We start from the raw sequence: 17,334 nt of genomic DNA, 5'->3' as shown, positions 1-17,334 counted from the left end.
GAAATGAGATGGAGACCATATGAAAGGGAGAGAGAAAAAGATATTGAGAGAGAGAGAGAGAGAGAGAGAGAGAGAGAGGGGTGGATAGAGAAAGAAGTGGAGAAAGAAAGTGGAGATAATTCTGAATAAATAGGTGAAGAAAGACAGAGGGAGAGAAAGCGAGGGGAGAGAAAGGGAGGGGAAGTGAAAGAGAAAGAAAGAGAGAGAGAGAGTGAGAAAGGGAAGGAAAATTAGATACAACTGTAGATTGATAGAGATAGAGAGAGAGACAAAGAGAGAGAGGGAGAGAGAGAGAGAGAGAGAGAGAGAGAGAGATTGAAAGAGAGGGGTGGAGGGGGAGACGTACATAACGATAAAGATGATCATGTACAGAGAAATCGAGAATTGAAGCTAATAACGAAGCAGTTTAAAACAGAGAAACATGGTCGAACTAATCGATCTATCATTCGAAGGATTCTTTATTCTTAGAAAAGCGTAAAAGAGGTAAATAAGGGTATCTTTTTCAAGATGTTGTCGTTCAGTACTTCAGCCTTCACCTTCTTGAAGTTAACAGGTGGAGGGGCCATTCTCACTCTTCAGAGAGGTAGAAAAGATGGGGAGAGAGATAGAGAGAAGGATTGAAATGGGGAGGGAGAAGAGATTGGGAACTACATGGAGAAAGAGATGGAGAGGGAGAAAGAGAGATATGAGAGAAAGAGAGAGAGAGAGAGAGAGAGAGAGGGGGTAGGGGGTGTTCCTGTATACACCAATATTTAATAATGTACATGTATTTTCCGAAATGTCAAATGTTTTAGTGTCCTCCTCCCTTCCTATCACCATGGTGGAATTTGGCGCTGCTAAGTTGTTTTCTATTGTAGGTAATATTCATAACAAAGCAAATCTTTCTTTCGAAACTCTTCGCTGTTAACTCTATAACATTCTAACAAATTTAGACTAATCCGAAAGACATAGAAATACATACGCTACAGGGAGCTACAGGAGGAAAGAGATGGAGAGAGAGAGAGAGAGAGAGAGAGAGAGAGAGAGAGAGAGAGAGAGAGGAGAGGGAAGGGGAGTGGGAGAGGGGTAGGGGATGTTCCTGTAAACACCAATAATGTATATTTATTTTCCGAAATGTCACATTTGTTAGTGTCCTCCTCCCTTTCCTATCATCCGGGTGAAATTTGGCGCTACTCTTCGCAGTTGACTCTATGATATTCTAAGAAAATAACATCTAGACCAATTCGAAGGACATAGAAATACATCACTCCTATCTCTCTGGATAGGCATGAGACTTCCAATGGGACGCTGATGTTTCTGGATGGTGTGTGTAAGCAATAAAATGCCCGCAAAATTTGCACGAACAAAAAAATAAAAGGCGTAAAGGAATATGCCAGTTCCGGGATATTAAAATCAAACTCAATACTCGAAAGGAATCCAACTTCTTCAGCCCTTGTAACTTGATCTTTTACCGATGAGCTATTTTTGGTCGAGCCCTCATCAGAGAACAACCAATTACTTGTGGGCATTTATGACATGGATGTAAGATGAGGATGCATTGCGGGTAGGGGAGCCCCGGTCACACCGCGACGATTTTCTAAAAGCGGATCGCAACGATTTAATTGGACTAGAATCACTACTATCTCGAATTCGTATTAATTTGCAGAGGGGTAGCGAAAATTTCTGAATTATACACCCATGGCCGTCAATGGCAGATCTATCACTACGATTTCTGACATTGATCCCTTAATCATTGATGGCCATTGACCGGAATATCAAGGTCTGTAATTCAACACGGCTTTCTTTTCTCCTCGCCTTATTCCCTTAAGCATGTTTAGTCTCGTAGCGTGGAGGTGTCGTGGTGTAGCGTTTCATTCACTTTACTCGCAATCAACGGTTGAGGGTTCGAATCCCAACCCGGCACTAACTTCCTTTGGCAATCACATTAATCTACATTTGCCACCGATGTGCAAAGTATACCAGTCCTGACAATTGCTGGAGTAATGACGATGACAGGGCCCTCAGGAAGAACAGCAAGATGCTATTGAGGCTTCCCTGTAAAAATAAAATATTTGTGTAATCATTACTTTTATTATAGAAAATATGTTACATTTTAAATAATGAACAGGGCAAAGTTTATAATCACTGGAGGAGATGGGCCCTCGTTATGTTCAACCTCCATCGGATTTTCTCGAATTGACGCCACGCATGCAAAGGCATTGCGCGAAGTTGGCGTGCCGCTCTTTTAGGTGCAGTTATCAGCTCGGGAAATGCCCCTGTCATTGACAATCCCGCTAAGAATTCTTTTTCGAGTATGAACAGGGTAGAGGTATATGATGATCACTTGAGGAGATGGGCCCTCATTATGTTCTACTTTCACCAGATTTTGTTCGTTATACAACCTTGCACAGCCACCATCAATTGTTGCTTGAAATCAATCCACTCCTCGGCAAGTAAGAGAACGTCAAAATAGAAATGGAGATTCTGAAGCGACGATCTCCCTCTCTTCACAATGAATGAGAAATGGCCGCAGGAAAAAAGCCCGATCAATGAAGTTGAAGTTGGAGACGATATAGAGAAAGAGGATGGAGATACATTACTTAGGGCATGGGAGTGGAAATTGTACACCCGTGCTTAGATATAATGATCAAGATTGGCCCTGAATACATGTTGCTTGTTTTCATTTCTTCTTTTTGTTCTAACCGTGTCTGTAGCCTGCAGTGTTATCGGCTCATCAATACGCATTTCCGCTTTTCATTTAGTACGCTTTATTCATATATCAGTCAACATAAAATATTATATACCTCTATTTAGTATGTTGAAGATATCTAGTCATCTGATTGGTCGAAATTGGAGTCGTGATTTTAAGGCCCGGTCACACAGCCCTCCCACGGGCGTATCGCGGCCGAATCACGGCCAAAAATTTCTGCCCGTGAAGCAGACGCTGTTGGACGCTTTGAGGTCGCGATAAAGACGCGATACAGCCGTACTTTACCCGTCGTTACACGCGGTAAGAAATTCACACGCGGTTGGCCGCGCGAAAAAGTTTTGGGCTGCCCAAAAATTTAGACCGCGGGTAATCGCGGGCGGTACACGTGGTACACACGCGGTAAAGACGCGGTACAGACGCGGAACGAACGTGCTAGGACGTGCTACGGCCGTGGTTAAGACGTGGTTACACGCGGAATTGGACGCGAAATTTTAGCGGGTAATCGCGGGTGGAGCACGGTCATAGCACGTTTGTTCCGCGTCTGTACCGCGTTGTTATCACGTGCATTAGCGTGTGTACCGCGTGTAAGCGTGGTAGGCCGCGGTACCGCCGCGCTTCACCCGCGATAAGGACGCGGAACAGTCGCCGGCGTCTGTTCCGCGGGCATACCACGGGTAAACCGCGGGTAAGCCAATTTTGCACATTTTTCCACCACGGGCAACCGCGGGCAAAAAAAAATCGCGAAATTTTACCCGCGATACAGACGCGAAAGGCTGTGTGACCGGGCCTTTAGCCATGCCCGCCTACCGGTCAATAGTTTTTATTTTTAAAGATGCCCGTTGCCCCGGGTAACGGGCCGCATAAATACATTTTGCTGAGATCCTCATTGGTTTACGTGTAAAAAGTTTCTTTGAGCGGATACATATACATTCCTTTTTGTCTGCGATTCCCGAATGATCGTAACATTCAGGTAACTTTCCCGCGAAGATTTATAGACAGTGTCTCAGATTTTCTGTTATTTTTTTAACCAGTCTTTACTGGAGATAAGGATAAATAAGACTTGTTTGTACATTAGGGTGTGAATTCGTTATATAAAAGATATATCGACTGCTTTAATATTCGAAGTATAGCTGTTTCTATACTGGCTCTCGGGGACGTTACATCCTGCTATGACCCCGAAACAGCGATGCCTCTCATAGCAGTCAATTATCTCTATCATCAACTATGATAGTCATAAGCATATCACTATGATGCTTGTACAGTCAGAAAATACACAGGCCGGTATTTTAACGCCCATTACTCACGGGCCCTCATTCTGACTGCGTTATTACATGCGTTAACAAGCATGTAAAGGCATTTAACCAGTACGCCAGGAATTAAGCCCATGGCAGCACTTCTGGTCTAAATCGCAGAGAGAGACTGAGAGGATGGAGAGAGAGCGAGAGAGAGAGAGAGAGAGAGAGAGAAGACGTGATAAAACAACTTACCAGATCGTTGTGGTCTCTTAAAGATATCACCACAGTGTGACTGCGGCTGCTATAATAACCGCAGAGCATTACACGGGAAATAGGGCACGGGGGAGCGTCCTCCGCAACAAAATATCAAATGACGGTGATAATGTAACTCAAAAATCTGAAAGATATTGACGAAATGCTATTGTAGAAACAAAATTCATAAAACTATCCATATTCTGAAGATAGGTATTATCTTTTCGATTAAGGGTCTCTCAAATTTTCTAATTGCTTTTGCTCGCTTTAGAACGATAGAGCATTATTACTTTGGAATTTGGTTACTTGATGACGTCACGAAAAGGATTCGCAATACTATTTCGAGAGCAATAACACGAAGGCAAGTAGTAATGTATAACGTTCATCGAATGTTTAAATGTATTATGACATAGAAACTGATTCCTTTAGTCCTGTTTATGGGCATGTATGTTGATCTTTGACATGCTATTTTTAATTTTGTGAGGGGGGGGGGGAGGAAAACGTCTCATAGTATGCAGATATTGATGTAGCAACATTACACATGAATCGTGCAAAAAATTACTTTCGAAATATCAACCGGAGGGTAGTTGAATACCCTAAAATGTATATGGGCTATAAATAAGACTAATGAAAAATGCCTTAGGGTGATTTTCCGAAAGTCTTTGCGATCATGTTGACTTCCCTGTCGTCCAAATAGTTGTACGATGCATTCCTTTGCGACAGCTCTCTATCTAGTAAGGTATCTTCTCCCAGCTCGAGGAGGTTGATTTTTCTACACATAATTTGCGACAGTTCGCGGTAGTTTCATACACTAACTGAATTACTAGCTTCAAAACTTGACCCAACGCTATACCTGACCCTAATCTTAAACTTAACTTTAACCCCAATCTGGACCATAATCCTAACCATATAGTTTTTTTATGAAATAAAGCCAGGGGCAATTGTCGCCGGAGTAAATGGCGAATCACCAGTCTACCCCCCCCCCCCCCCCCCCCCCCCCCCCCCCCCCCCCCCCATTTAGGGATGCAGGTAATCCTTGCCCCTAATTGCTACGCCACTTCTAGGAAATCACCCATGCTGTCAAAATCCCCTCAACTATGGATTCCTGTTATTGAAAAATGATGATAACACCACCGAATCTTCATTTCTAATGCTGTATGCTCATAGGTTGATAGGATGCCATGGATGCTAATACCAAATGGAAACGCATCCATAATCCATCTGAAATCTCAGAAGAAGTAGGAATACTTCTTCTTTCCCATGAGGCGATTGTAAAGCGCTGGACTTTGCGTCGGATCTCGTAAATTTACATTTAGTTATTTTTCTTGTTCTGAGAAATAGGGTCTATATCCAAATATGTATATTTCGTTTTCACGGATGTTCTTTGGTTTAAAGGAGGAAACAGGAAGAAAAGAAGGCATGGCGAAAGAAAGAGAGAGAGAGGGGGGGGGGGGACTGATATATTGGGGGAGAAAAAAAAGCATGAACAGTGAGAAGTGGGGGTTACAGTTTTCCCATCACTTTCAAAGGATTGATTTAAAAAAAATATTTTAAAAATTCTTGATGAAAAATAGAGATAATTCTTGGCCCACTCAGCATCCATGGAATACTAATTTTGGGTGAAAAGGGGCGAGAAAACTTCAAAAGGAAAGATAAGAGAAATAGGAAGACACACAGGAAGAGAGATAGAAAGCAAAAAGGAGATAACAGAAGAGAGAGAGAGAGAGAGAGAGAGAGAGAGAGAGAGAGAGAGAGAGAAAAGAGATACATTTACAATTTCCCTTTATCATGTCTATTTGTATAATATTATATATGCAGAGATATTAGAAATATCAATGTAATAAATTTCTTTAAAAAAAAACACCTAGAGGGTAGAGCGAGAAAGAGAGAGAGACAGAGAGACAGACAGACAGATGGACGGACGGACAGGGTGAAAAAACAAGGTTTTTATAAGAGTACGAGCATGCACAATGAAACCAATTCGTTTCCGATTTCAATCACGACTGCAATTTTTTTTTTACTGAGCCCCAAAGAGGGCGAAGAAAGAAAAAAAGAGGGAGGGGCGGCAATGGAAGATGGAAATTGCAATCAATAAGACCGACATGAGCTGAAACCGAAATCATTTTCTCTTTGTCACTGATCGCTCTCGTATTTATCCTATGGATGTATCAATCTCGGGTTTCCTTCTCAACCGAACTCTACTCGCAACATCCATCATCGTCTCGCTGCTCCGGGTTCTAAAGGTGGAGGATGCGGAAAGGAAAATGGGAAGATGGAGGCTTTGGGGCTTTTATTAGTGATATCAATTTTTTTCGAATTTCCGCCGTGTTCGCATCCTTTTCTTCTCGTACAGTGTGTCAGTCAAGGATCTTGACCACATTACAAGAAAACCGCCATATCGCCGGAGTTACAGAGAGGTGGAAGAAGAACACTAAAGAATGGAGGCTTTGAGAGCTTTATCTTTGGTTATCATTGTCGGATTCCTGTGTTTTTTCATCTGTCTTTCCCTCTTTCCTTTTGCAATGTCTTAGTCAAACTTGTCTGCTTCACTAGAAATATAGCATTCTCCAAACTCCCTGTTAAGGTGTGGAGAAAGAAGATTTGTGGATAGAGGTTTTGAGGTTTTATCTTTGATATTATTGTTGTCTTTGTTCGCCTTGTCTTCTTCCTTTATCCCCTTGTACAATGTCTTCTGTCTACACCACAGGTTGTATCCAAACTTGAATCCATGTCAGGTTCACTCGTATCATTACTTCATATAGTATTCCTTTCACGGCCGTGACAGTTTCTTTCTTATCTCTCTCATTCTTTGTTACGTCACTGCTATTAGAATTGTTTTATGTTTTAAAGCGATACTGAACTGATGATCGTTCTGCCTCGAGTACTGTTTGTTGCACAGCGCCATCCCATAGTAAGCAAATATTAATCAACTACGAGGGTAATGGTGCAAAATATCATCGCCGAGGTGATGTCGGGGCTACTATCTTTACAATAAGTACTATCTCAGGTAGATAGTACTTATCTATACCTTTTTCGTGCTCTGTACAATCGCAATGCAAACAACTATACATGAGGGCTATAATCATGTTTAGTCATCTTACGAGTTACGGGACCATACTGCTAAAGCTGATCTGAGATGGCGCGGGAGGGGATTTTGCGGTAGTGTTTCTACTACAATATGGCTTTAAGCATTTTTCTTTAAGCATGGCTTTCCTTTTTCTCGCAATAATAAGTTTTATCGATTGTCAATATTACAGAGAAGGTTACGTTCTTGGAAAGCTGAAAATGATTTATTTTCATTTTTTTCATTCTGTGTATGTAAGTTTGGAAAAGCATCATAGAAAAGAAATCCCTTGAAAAAATGATTCTTCAAATGCCCTGATATTCGGAATATTAAAAGTAATAGCTAAAAGTTGTGGACTGGGCCAATTTCTCACATTTGCTGGCTTCACCCCTCTCTCCCACCCTACTTCCCTCTCGCCCTTCTCTATCTCACCGCTGTCCACCCCCCCCCTCATTCTATTACTTTTGATTTCTCTCCATCACATTTCTCTCACATCACTTTCATCTTAGTTGAAATAAGCAAAACCAAAAGCCCTCGGAAACTTCAATAATTTCCATTATTACCTTCTCCAATCCGCAATTCACACCACGTCCAGTCTTAATCACTTGTTATCAAACTCTCGTCTTCTTCGAAATCTGACCCTTCAATCTTGTACCATTTCAAATGAAATCCTTCCAATAAATTTTGTATTGCCTTGTGAATTTTTTCACGAGATATTCATTAGAATGTAACTTTATGAAATGTATGTAATCCATCAGTATTGTATACTTGACGTGTGATTGAATCAAGGCTTAGTCGTCATTGAAAGGAATGAGGTTTTATAATAGTGAGAGATCTTTTGGATTGTTCATGGAAGAAGGGGACAAAAACCTCCCTTCCTCAGATGTATGGGATAAAATCGGTCAGAACCCTCCCGCCCCCGCCCCCGCCCCCACCCTCCTCCATTAAACAAAAATGAGCCTGCCATGCGGAAGTTAGTAGAAATTGACTGAAATAAGCAACAATGCGATAATTACCATAAACTTTCCCCACGTACTACATGTAGGACTTCTATAATTTTGTCGTTCCCTAGTTATATGCTGGGGCGGACTCGAGAATTTATGAAAGGGAGATCACCATTCCGAAATATTATACTATCATTTATTTCCTGTTAATTAACTAATTTTCTTTCTCTCTCGATTAATTTCTCAAATTTGACTGTCCTCTCTACCCCCCCCCTACACCTCTCTCTCTCTCTCTCTCTCTCTCTCTCTCTCTCTCTCTCGTCCATATCTTTAAGCCTATCTCTTGCATTCAATCCGCCTTGATCATGCAGTTCGAGTCCGGTCATGAACCCTTCAACACCGCTTGAAATTAACAATTTGTTAGAATGCAAAATGTTATTTAACTCATTATTTTCGAAGTGAGAAAAAAATCTTCACTTTATCTGATCACGGGCCTACTATTATGATATAATAAAACCGTGTGAGAGATGAAGGTCTACTTTTTGTCGACATCTCAAGTCTGTAAATCGGCATCATCATATCCTGTCTTTTCATTAGTTGAATTCGCTGCTATCTTCCATTCCAATACAGATGATTGAAATGTATTCTCACTCTCTCGTATACCGTGACTAAAAATGGCCTCCGGTCTCCAGCTCGTCTTTCCTATCATTCCGCCGATAGCACTGCATTATGGTGCATGTTTTCAAAATTTAATAGAAGACGAAATTGCTGATTTGTTTTTCTCGGATGACCATAGAAGACAAATATGCTCATATATGTTATTGGTTGGCCAAGGAAGACGAAAATGCACAGATCTTTTATTTTTATTCGTTTTCTTCATGTTTTTTTTTTTTTTGGGGGGGGGGGGGGAGGGGGTTCGCTACAGAATACGAAAATGATTAGTATTTTTCTCTTCTGGTGGCCAATGTTTACATACCCTGCATATCAGTATGCTTGTTTGAGAAGGATGGTGGATGGAAAAGCTGTTGGTTTTGAGTCTATTCAATAAGGCACATAAATGTTCATCTTGCAGATAAACTGCAGTTCATTGCTCCTGAAAATGCGTTATTTCAATTGTGTTAATTTCTTGTGATTCGTCAAAATGGCATCTTCTCCAATCGTTTCATTAAAAGCATTTTTCTAAATTATACATCGAAAATGCAAATTGAGAATACAGAGTGACTTTCTGTCAACTTCGTATTGAGTATGACAGAATGATACAATCTCCACTTTCAATCTCTAATGTTCAATGTTTAATATTATCCGTATATACATGTAGAAATTCATCTCGTGTACATTTTTGTAAGTTATACATTGAAAATGCAAATTGAGAATACAGAGTGACTTTCTTTCTAATACCAATTGAGTATGACAGATTGCTCCATGTTCAATCTTAAATGTTAAATGTTAAATGTTCAATATTTTTTCGTGAGATATAGAAATTCATCTCCTGTACATGCAATATACACTCAGTATACAGTACATCTAAATTAATCAAAGACAGGAACAGACATCTAAACGCAAACAAAAAATTATATTGCTAATATAAAGGTGAGATTAACTCTCTAGAACTGCCTGTACCTTAGACTGTGATTTACATAGGCATTATGATGAAAGTAAGGGGAAGCAAACAGAAAGAGAAAGAGAAAGAGAAAGAGAGAGAGAGAATGATAGATAAAGCCAATCAGACATCCAGGCATTTTTTTTACTCCCTAGGTAAATTCTCACTAATCGCATCAGGGAAAAATAACACGTAGCCCACGTGTCGTACACGAGTATCTTAACATAAAAGCTGTTTAAAGCTGTTACTACAAATACTACCTTCCCACATAAAATATATAAATAAATAGATGAGAAGGATGAGGAAAGAAAGAAAGAAAAGGCCCCGTTAGGATCTACCTATATCACTGACAATGACATCGATCGGTAAATGGTTGCTTTAGGGCGGGAACATCTTCCCCGCGCTTGTCAAAACTAAGTGTTGTCTGCTGTTATTCTTCGTCTCATGTCCGAGGAGCGGGACAAAATCTATACGAAAATGGCGGGTATCAGGTTTTATTTTTTGTAGAGGCTACGAATACTGTCCCTTTTATTATTTTACCAACCTCTCTTTTTCTTCTTCTTCTCTTTTTGTTTCTCTCTCTCTCTCTCTCTCTCTATCCGTGTGTGCGTGTGTGTGCGTGCGTGTGTTGTGTGTCTACTCTCTGTCTCCCCCTCTCTCCCTGTCTACCCTTTGTTTCACCTCGCTCCTCTCTCTCTCTCTCTCTCTCTCTCTCCCTCTCTCTCTCTCTCTCTCTCTCTCTCTCTCTCTCTCTCTCTCTCTCTCTCTTCTCTTTCTCTCTCCCTTGTCTATACCGGCAGTGTAAAGTTTCTTGCTGATGCAATTTCCACGACACTTGTCCATTGATTAATTGCCAAGAGAAAAGGACATTACACCAAGAATCAGGCAATCACATTTCTAACTCGATAAAATCTCAAAATTACGCTTTTCATTTGACAACCATGATACTAATTATCTAAGATTACACAATTAAGCACACAACCCTACATTCAATGATAAAATTATCTATCTATCTGTAGTTTTATTCACACTGCATGTGCCTGAACTGTGGTTTAAATAAATGAAATTCCGATTCAAAGATTGTGCAAAACCTCACTTTTATCACGAGAAATGAAGTTGACAAATTTCTTCTTTTTTAAAGAATGTTTTCACTTTGCAATTACTTATCTGTAAAGCGCTTTGTGAGGGCCTCCGGTCCTGAAAAGCGCTATATAAGAACAAGCTATTATTATTATTATTATCAATGACAATTCTCTGGCTATCAGAGGATCAAGTTTGTCAGTGCAATTTGGATTATTGATATTCCGTGTCAATCGTTCCGTTACGTTGTCGTTGTTTTGCTGTAATATAATTCCAATGTTTGCACAATTCTTGGTATATCTGTTTGCGAAAACTCATACATTCTTGCGATATAAAGGGTACATTCGGAAGAGTTCGGCAAATATGATACAGTATTGAAGTATGTATACCATTTTCGTCGTGTGAAGCACGTATTTGATTAGTAAGTTCAGCCACGCACCGTATCTCAAAAGCGTTCTTCACGCGTGCACACACACGCGCGCGCACACGCACAGCGCAAACACACACCCACACATACACACCATCTCATTCAATATTGACGACAGTTTTTATTTTAAATGACGATTGTTCTATTAAAATTCGACCGTGACGGTAAGAGGCTTTGAACTTCAGACATTTTCTCCACAAGGGTCCCACTTTATCTCTTAGCGGCTCTCTTGTGCGGCTTGTGTGAAGGAAGCGCCATGTTTAATGTCTCAGATTCGAGTGTTAGAAAATACTCGGCACGCATCCACAAAACAAACAGATGCAGTCCCTTGTGATGTGTGGAAGGATGGAGATAGGGATAGGGAGAAAGATGGAGAGATATAGTAAAGGGCGTAGAAAAGGAGAGAACTAAATAACAAAATAATATAGAGGAGAAAAAAACAGATAGAATAAATCAAAGTTTTTCTTGATAGAAATGGACAGAGGAATAGAAGTGATGAAGATATATTTAGTGTAGAGAGGGAGAAAGAAAGAGAGAGATGGGGGCAGTAAGACGAAGAATATTAAAGATAAGAAGGAGAAATACAGGAGAAGAGAGATAAAACAAAACATAGTGGTCGCAAATCTGAAATCAAATAATGAAAGAAGTCATTAATTTTATGCTTCAAGTTCGGAAGTATTTTGATCGAAAGAAATGTCACGGGGTTGAACAAATTGACATTATGAAAACCCTTTATCCTATGAATATACTGTACTTGGTCAGCATGAACGGAATGATATCGTAAACCGATTTTTCTTTCTATGAAGCATTATCCGATTTTATGTTTTTATCCTGTGATTAAAACATACACTCCATCGGGCTCATAACTCTCATGACTCTCGAAGCTGACGTAAGTCATTTCGCTTTGATTCTCGGGAGTAATGTCTTTTATTTTTAGTCGCGAAAATTATAATTGGGGCTCATCTTGGAAGTGGGGTGTTAAGGTCGCACGGGAGCAGAGGTAGGATCAATCATACCAATTCTTTTTTCTCCTTTTTTTTTTTTTAACGGGGTGTGAGAATCTTCGTTGATGCCTTCCAGCAAGTGATGTTTAAGGACATCCTTGGAGTATTTAGTTATTACTGATGTTGTTGAATTCAGCGTTATATGACAATCAGTCAAATTTGAATATTATGACCAATTTAAAAAAATATATAGATTGAATTTAATCGTGAAAAATGAATTGACTTCTCTCTCTTATTACTGTTTTTTATACTGGTGTCCCTCTAGTTTTGTCAGGTTTTAAACATTATCATAATGATTAGTATGATATCATCCCAGGTTATCGAATCCTATTCTTTCCTACTTGACACCATCCTGACGAACCCGCTCGCATAATACGGAGGTTTCTCTGAATTGTTTATGGGCAGACAAAACCTCTATCGTTCAGGTGCAGAACATGGTGGCTCCCTTTGGGATACCTTCATTTGATAATCAAAGGAAAGGAATCGGATGTGAAGTGAAAGTAGATCCTTTCCCCGGAAATTGTTTGCACTGTCTAACATATATATTATATGAGGAGTGAAAAGACCAGAAATTATCAGATTATTTAAGTTATCTGATAGCATTGAAATTAGAACAGGCAAAGGGCGAAAACGTACGTAACTTGACATTGTTTCATTGTAATTTTTTACAGAGACAGAGAGATTGTAAAACAACCTTTATTTGATCAAATTCCTTTCCTGTTTGTCCATCATTCTTATCCAAAACATGCATGGAAACTAAAGCATGACAATTACTCTGACGTTGAACACTTTGTTATACTCGTGGGAACATTTGCTTTGGCGCTCTTCGCACGAGCATTTGTGATCACGTGCAACTTGACTTTCAACCAATCAGAATCGCGCATTCCACGTGCGTTTGTTTTTTTGTTTACCTGCGTTTAATCCATAGAGATTATAGCTCCACGGTTTAAGTGTAACTATTCATCAAAGAAACACCCAAATCTACTTTGTCTTAGCTGCTAATCTCCTAACTCGCTGTTTTGTTTCTTTTAGACGGGCCGCAACTGTAGTATGTAGGCACAGACTCTAATTCGACACTTTGCCACAATTCCTAAATCCTTGAGTAGAGCCTAATTCTCTCAGTCTCTGGCTGTGTCCGACGCAGGGCAGGGCAGCTTTACTTAAGTACAATGCCTATTCAGTATGCTGTCAATTTAGTCTCACAGCGTTGACACTGTTTAATACGCACAACGACTGACGGCGATTTGTGCCTGCAAGCTATACTGCAACTCTGTGAGGCGCAAGTAGTACCCGGTGGACATAACGCCGCCATGTGGTACTCGCCAGAGAAGTCCAAACTGGGGCACATTCCCCCAAAGGCTAGGGAAAACCCCGAGAGGAGAATGTAATTTTTTTGTCCTTCAGCCTCAAACCAAGAAGTTACTCTTGCTCAAACTTGCTTGGGAAATCTTCTGGTATGTCGTGCTGGCATAGTTAAGCGTGAACTTCATCGTCATGACGGTTATGCGAGCTGCGCGGATGTTTTTTTTTTCTTCAGCTCTTTATGTTCAGATGTTTACTTGTCAGTAATACCAAGAATCAACTTGTCTCAATACACACATCCGGGAGATTCTCAAAATATCATGTTGACAGATTTTGTTCGCTTTATTCTTTCCTTTTCATAAGTCCATGTTATTTCTGTGAATAAAACAAACTCGGGATTTTTGTTTCGAGAATAACATTATCTCGATTTTCCGTGATCTATAGACATGAGGCGCATGTAAACATTTCAGAAGGTATGTAAAACTTGACAGACATGTATCGGTGAATTTGACCAAACTTATACCAGTGGGTTTGATATATACAGAGGACAGTGTTAAAAAAGAAAGAACGTTTTAATTTGTGTTTTTAGAAAAACTATTGGGAAATGTTATACAGAATACACAATTTTTTGTCATTGTTTCTATTTGAGTGATTAAGTGTTCTGTTCTGAAGTTCTTTTCTTAATAAAAAAGCGATATTGAGGGGAGGGGAGACAGGCCCATGTAGAACAGTACACTCGAAATGTGATACTTCTCGACAAAACACTTGAGTTCTTTCATAAGTTATTTACCATTTTCTTGAATTCAAGGCTGTCCACAATGTATGAAATATGATACGTGTATTCCTCAAGCCATCTACTGCGCGCAACCACAACGCCTACCTCGTAAGCTGAAGCATATTGCGTCCTTACAAAATGTCCTTCGTATGAATTCAGCTGGAACAATTTTCATATTTTAAAGTAAATGTACGATTGATTTGTTGTGGCCTTCATTCATTAACCACCCCTGCAGAATAATTCATAGAACTCCTGCTGATTTCGAGAAGAAAATGATACTCAAAAGGGTATGGAAATGATTGCATTTAAATTATATACATGTACATGTAACACTATATCATGTCGAATGCTAAAAGGCAATAAGTCTCTTTTGCAGACTCGTGCGAACTCCATGAAACTTGGCGAATGTTTATAATATATTCTTCAGATATCGTGTGTGAAATTTTACAGTCATACGTTCTAGAACTTCTTTAAAGGAAATGGAAATTTAGTGCTGTTTTCATATATCCGGAATGGGAGATTTTCTCATATCAACAGAGGTAAACGGTCGAATCAATTTTGAATTACGCAAAGATATTTGTCGAGTCTAGAAAATGAATATTTGGAATTAAGCATTCAAAACTATTCGCTAAAAAGCCAGATATCTTCAAAATACCACTGAAATTATGGAACTTCAGGTTAAATAAAATAATAATAAAAACGTCACTTATAAAGCGCTTACCACCGAAGTCTCTTAGCGCTAAAATAATTCAATCACTGCCGGGACTCGAACCCGGAACCTTTGAATTAGAAGTCCAATGCGCTAATCCATTGCGCCACAGTGACATCAGATTTCCATATATTTGCAAAAGGAATTAACAACTTTTAAAGTTTTGTTTACATTGTGATGCGGTAAACCACCGTAAAATAATGCTGTCGCGGTTTGTTAATGTGTGACTGAATGGCAACTGCGCGCAACAAAGGAATTGCGCGTATTCACAGAGCTCTGTGTTATAAGATACGGAAATGGAAGCGTTACATCGTCATGAAAACCCCTTTTGCCGCGTCATGTTTTAACGACTGGGCCTATAGGGCGCTAAAACAAAAATAACGTTAGGGTAGAGCTTAAAAAATCCCAGATATGAAGTGGGGGAAAAACCATAATCTTTTTCCGCGTCTTGTCTTTACGAGGGTTCTAGGACACCTACCCCCTGGACCTCCATCCCCCGGATAACCACCCCAGTCAACTACCCCCTAGAGCAACCACCCTCTAGGACGAGTACCCCCCGGGACATCTACCCCCCGGACAACTTCCCCCTAGGACAACTACCCTCTAGGACATCTACCCCCGGGCAACTATCCTAGGGGGTATTTGTCCGGGGGGTAGTTGTCCCGGGGGGGGGTAGTCGTCCTAGAGAGTGGTTACCCTAGAGGGTAGTTGTCCTAGGGGGTAGTTGTCCTAGTGGGTAGTTGACCGGGGTGGTTATCCGGGGGTGAATGTCCAGGGGCTAAGTGTCCGGATACGCTTCAGGAGCATTTATGGCACCGAAACAAAAGTACCGTTAGATAGAGCTTACAAAATCCCAGATTTGAAGGGGGAACCCCTCACACCCCTCCCCCTCCCCCTGAATACATAATTTGTTGTAATTAGGGATCTCTCGGAGTTGGCAAGACAAGTTTATTTCTCTTTTGTAAAGCGGGATGTTCTTTCGCGTTAACGACGCAGTCACTATAAAACATCTTTTAGGAGATGAATCTTGGTTTGTGAATGATAGGTCTACGTTGTCATGTTTGTCAGTTGTTGAGCGAATTATGATATGGTACATAGTTTTTTTATTCAGATAATTATTCAAGTGCCAAATGATTCAGAATTTAGAGGATGTACAGAGATGCTTTAGAAGAACGCTTTTATCTTTTAAGGTGATGAGTAAGAAAAAGTATTGGCATCCTTCTTAATCCTAAAGTACAATGACTCGTAATGGTTCAGTAAAATAAATTGCCCTTGAAAAAAGGTATATAGGCATTCGTAAATGAGGAAAGTGCATTCCCATCCATCGTAATAAGATGTGACTTAGGGAAGGAACTCACACATTTGAAAATGAGGTGTGCAGGAGAATGATGAGAATATCATGGGAAGATAGGAAAACTAACAAAGGAATACTGCATATGGCACTGCTTTATATCTTATTAGGATTGGTTAAAGAAAGAAAGGCAAAAGACAGCAGAGTCTCTTGAAAGATCTTTTAAAAGGAAAAGGAAAAATACCAAGAGGGAAACCAAGAACTAACTGGAAGAAACATATTAAGACATGTAGTGGAATGGCACTGCTATAGGATGACAGAAAACAGATATGTGTGAATAAATGTTGCAACCAATCTGCAAACTGAGAGAGAAGATATCTAGATAGAGGGAAGAAACAGAGGCAAGAAGAAAAGAGTATTTTATATTTTTCATGTACTTGTTCACTACCCATACGTGAAGTTACTGGCGTTTCAGTTTCACCACCAAGAAGTATTAAAGCCCACCGCATACTTTACGATCCTCCTGCGATCCGAGTTTCGAGGAATTGACACTCACATCAAATACTGAAATCGACACAAACATAATTGACATAACTACCAAGAATCGGGATTTTAGTGCATTAAGTATTCTGATTTGAATAAAAGCCCAATCGGCTTTAAACTAATTCGCACTCCTGGTCTGACCACAAATCCGAGCCGATTTAGCTTTTCATCGTCAAGAAAGTTTGATTCCCTTGGAATTAAGATGTTATTAATGTATGACTAATCAGATTCTGAATCATTAAGACTTAACATGTTTGAATGTTCATGCCAAATACTATTGCATTATTATGACAATAATTATAGCACCAAACACGTACTTACTCAACGCCTTAAGAGTTTGTGTCTTGGCACTATAAACCATATTTCCATGATCATTTCATGAACAGAGGAAAGGCAAAAACTATTCGAACATAATGGGC

General features: G+C 40.0%; 1 non-coding gene across 1 annotated transcript; it reads right to left on the bottom strand.

Moving 5' to 3' along the window:
• Positions 1 to 15,123: 15,123 nt before the first annotated feature.
• Positions 15,124 to 15,197, bottom strand: TRNAR-UCU. Its single transcript has one exon. It is a non-coding gene; the product is annotated as a tRNA-Arg (tRNA).
• Positions 15,198 to 17,334: the final 2,137 nt, after the last annotated feature.

The sequence above is a fragment of the Strongylocentrotus purpuratus genome, unplaced genomic scaffold (assembly GCF_000002235.5).
Source record: "Strongylocentrotus purpuratus isolate Spur 01 unplaced genomic scaffold, Spur_5.0 spur5_scaffold_15, whole genome shotgun sequence".
Classification (NCBI taxonomy): Eukaryota; Metazoa; Echinodermata; class Echinoidea; order Camarodonta; family Strongylocentrotidae; genus Strongylocentrotus; species Strongylocentrotus purpuratus.
Note: the sequence above shows the minus strand (reverse complement) of the source record. Positions and strands in the feature narration are given on the sequence as shown.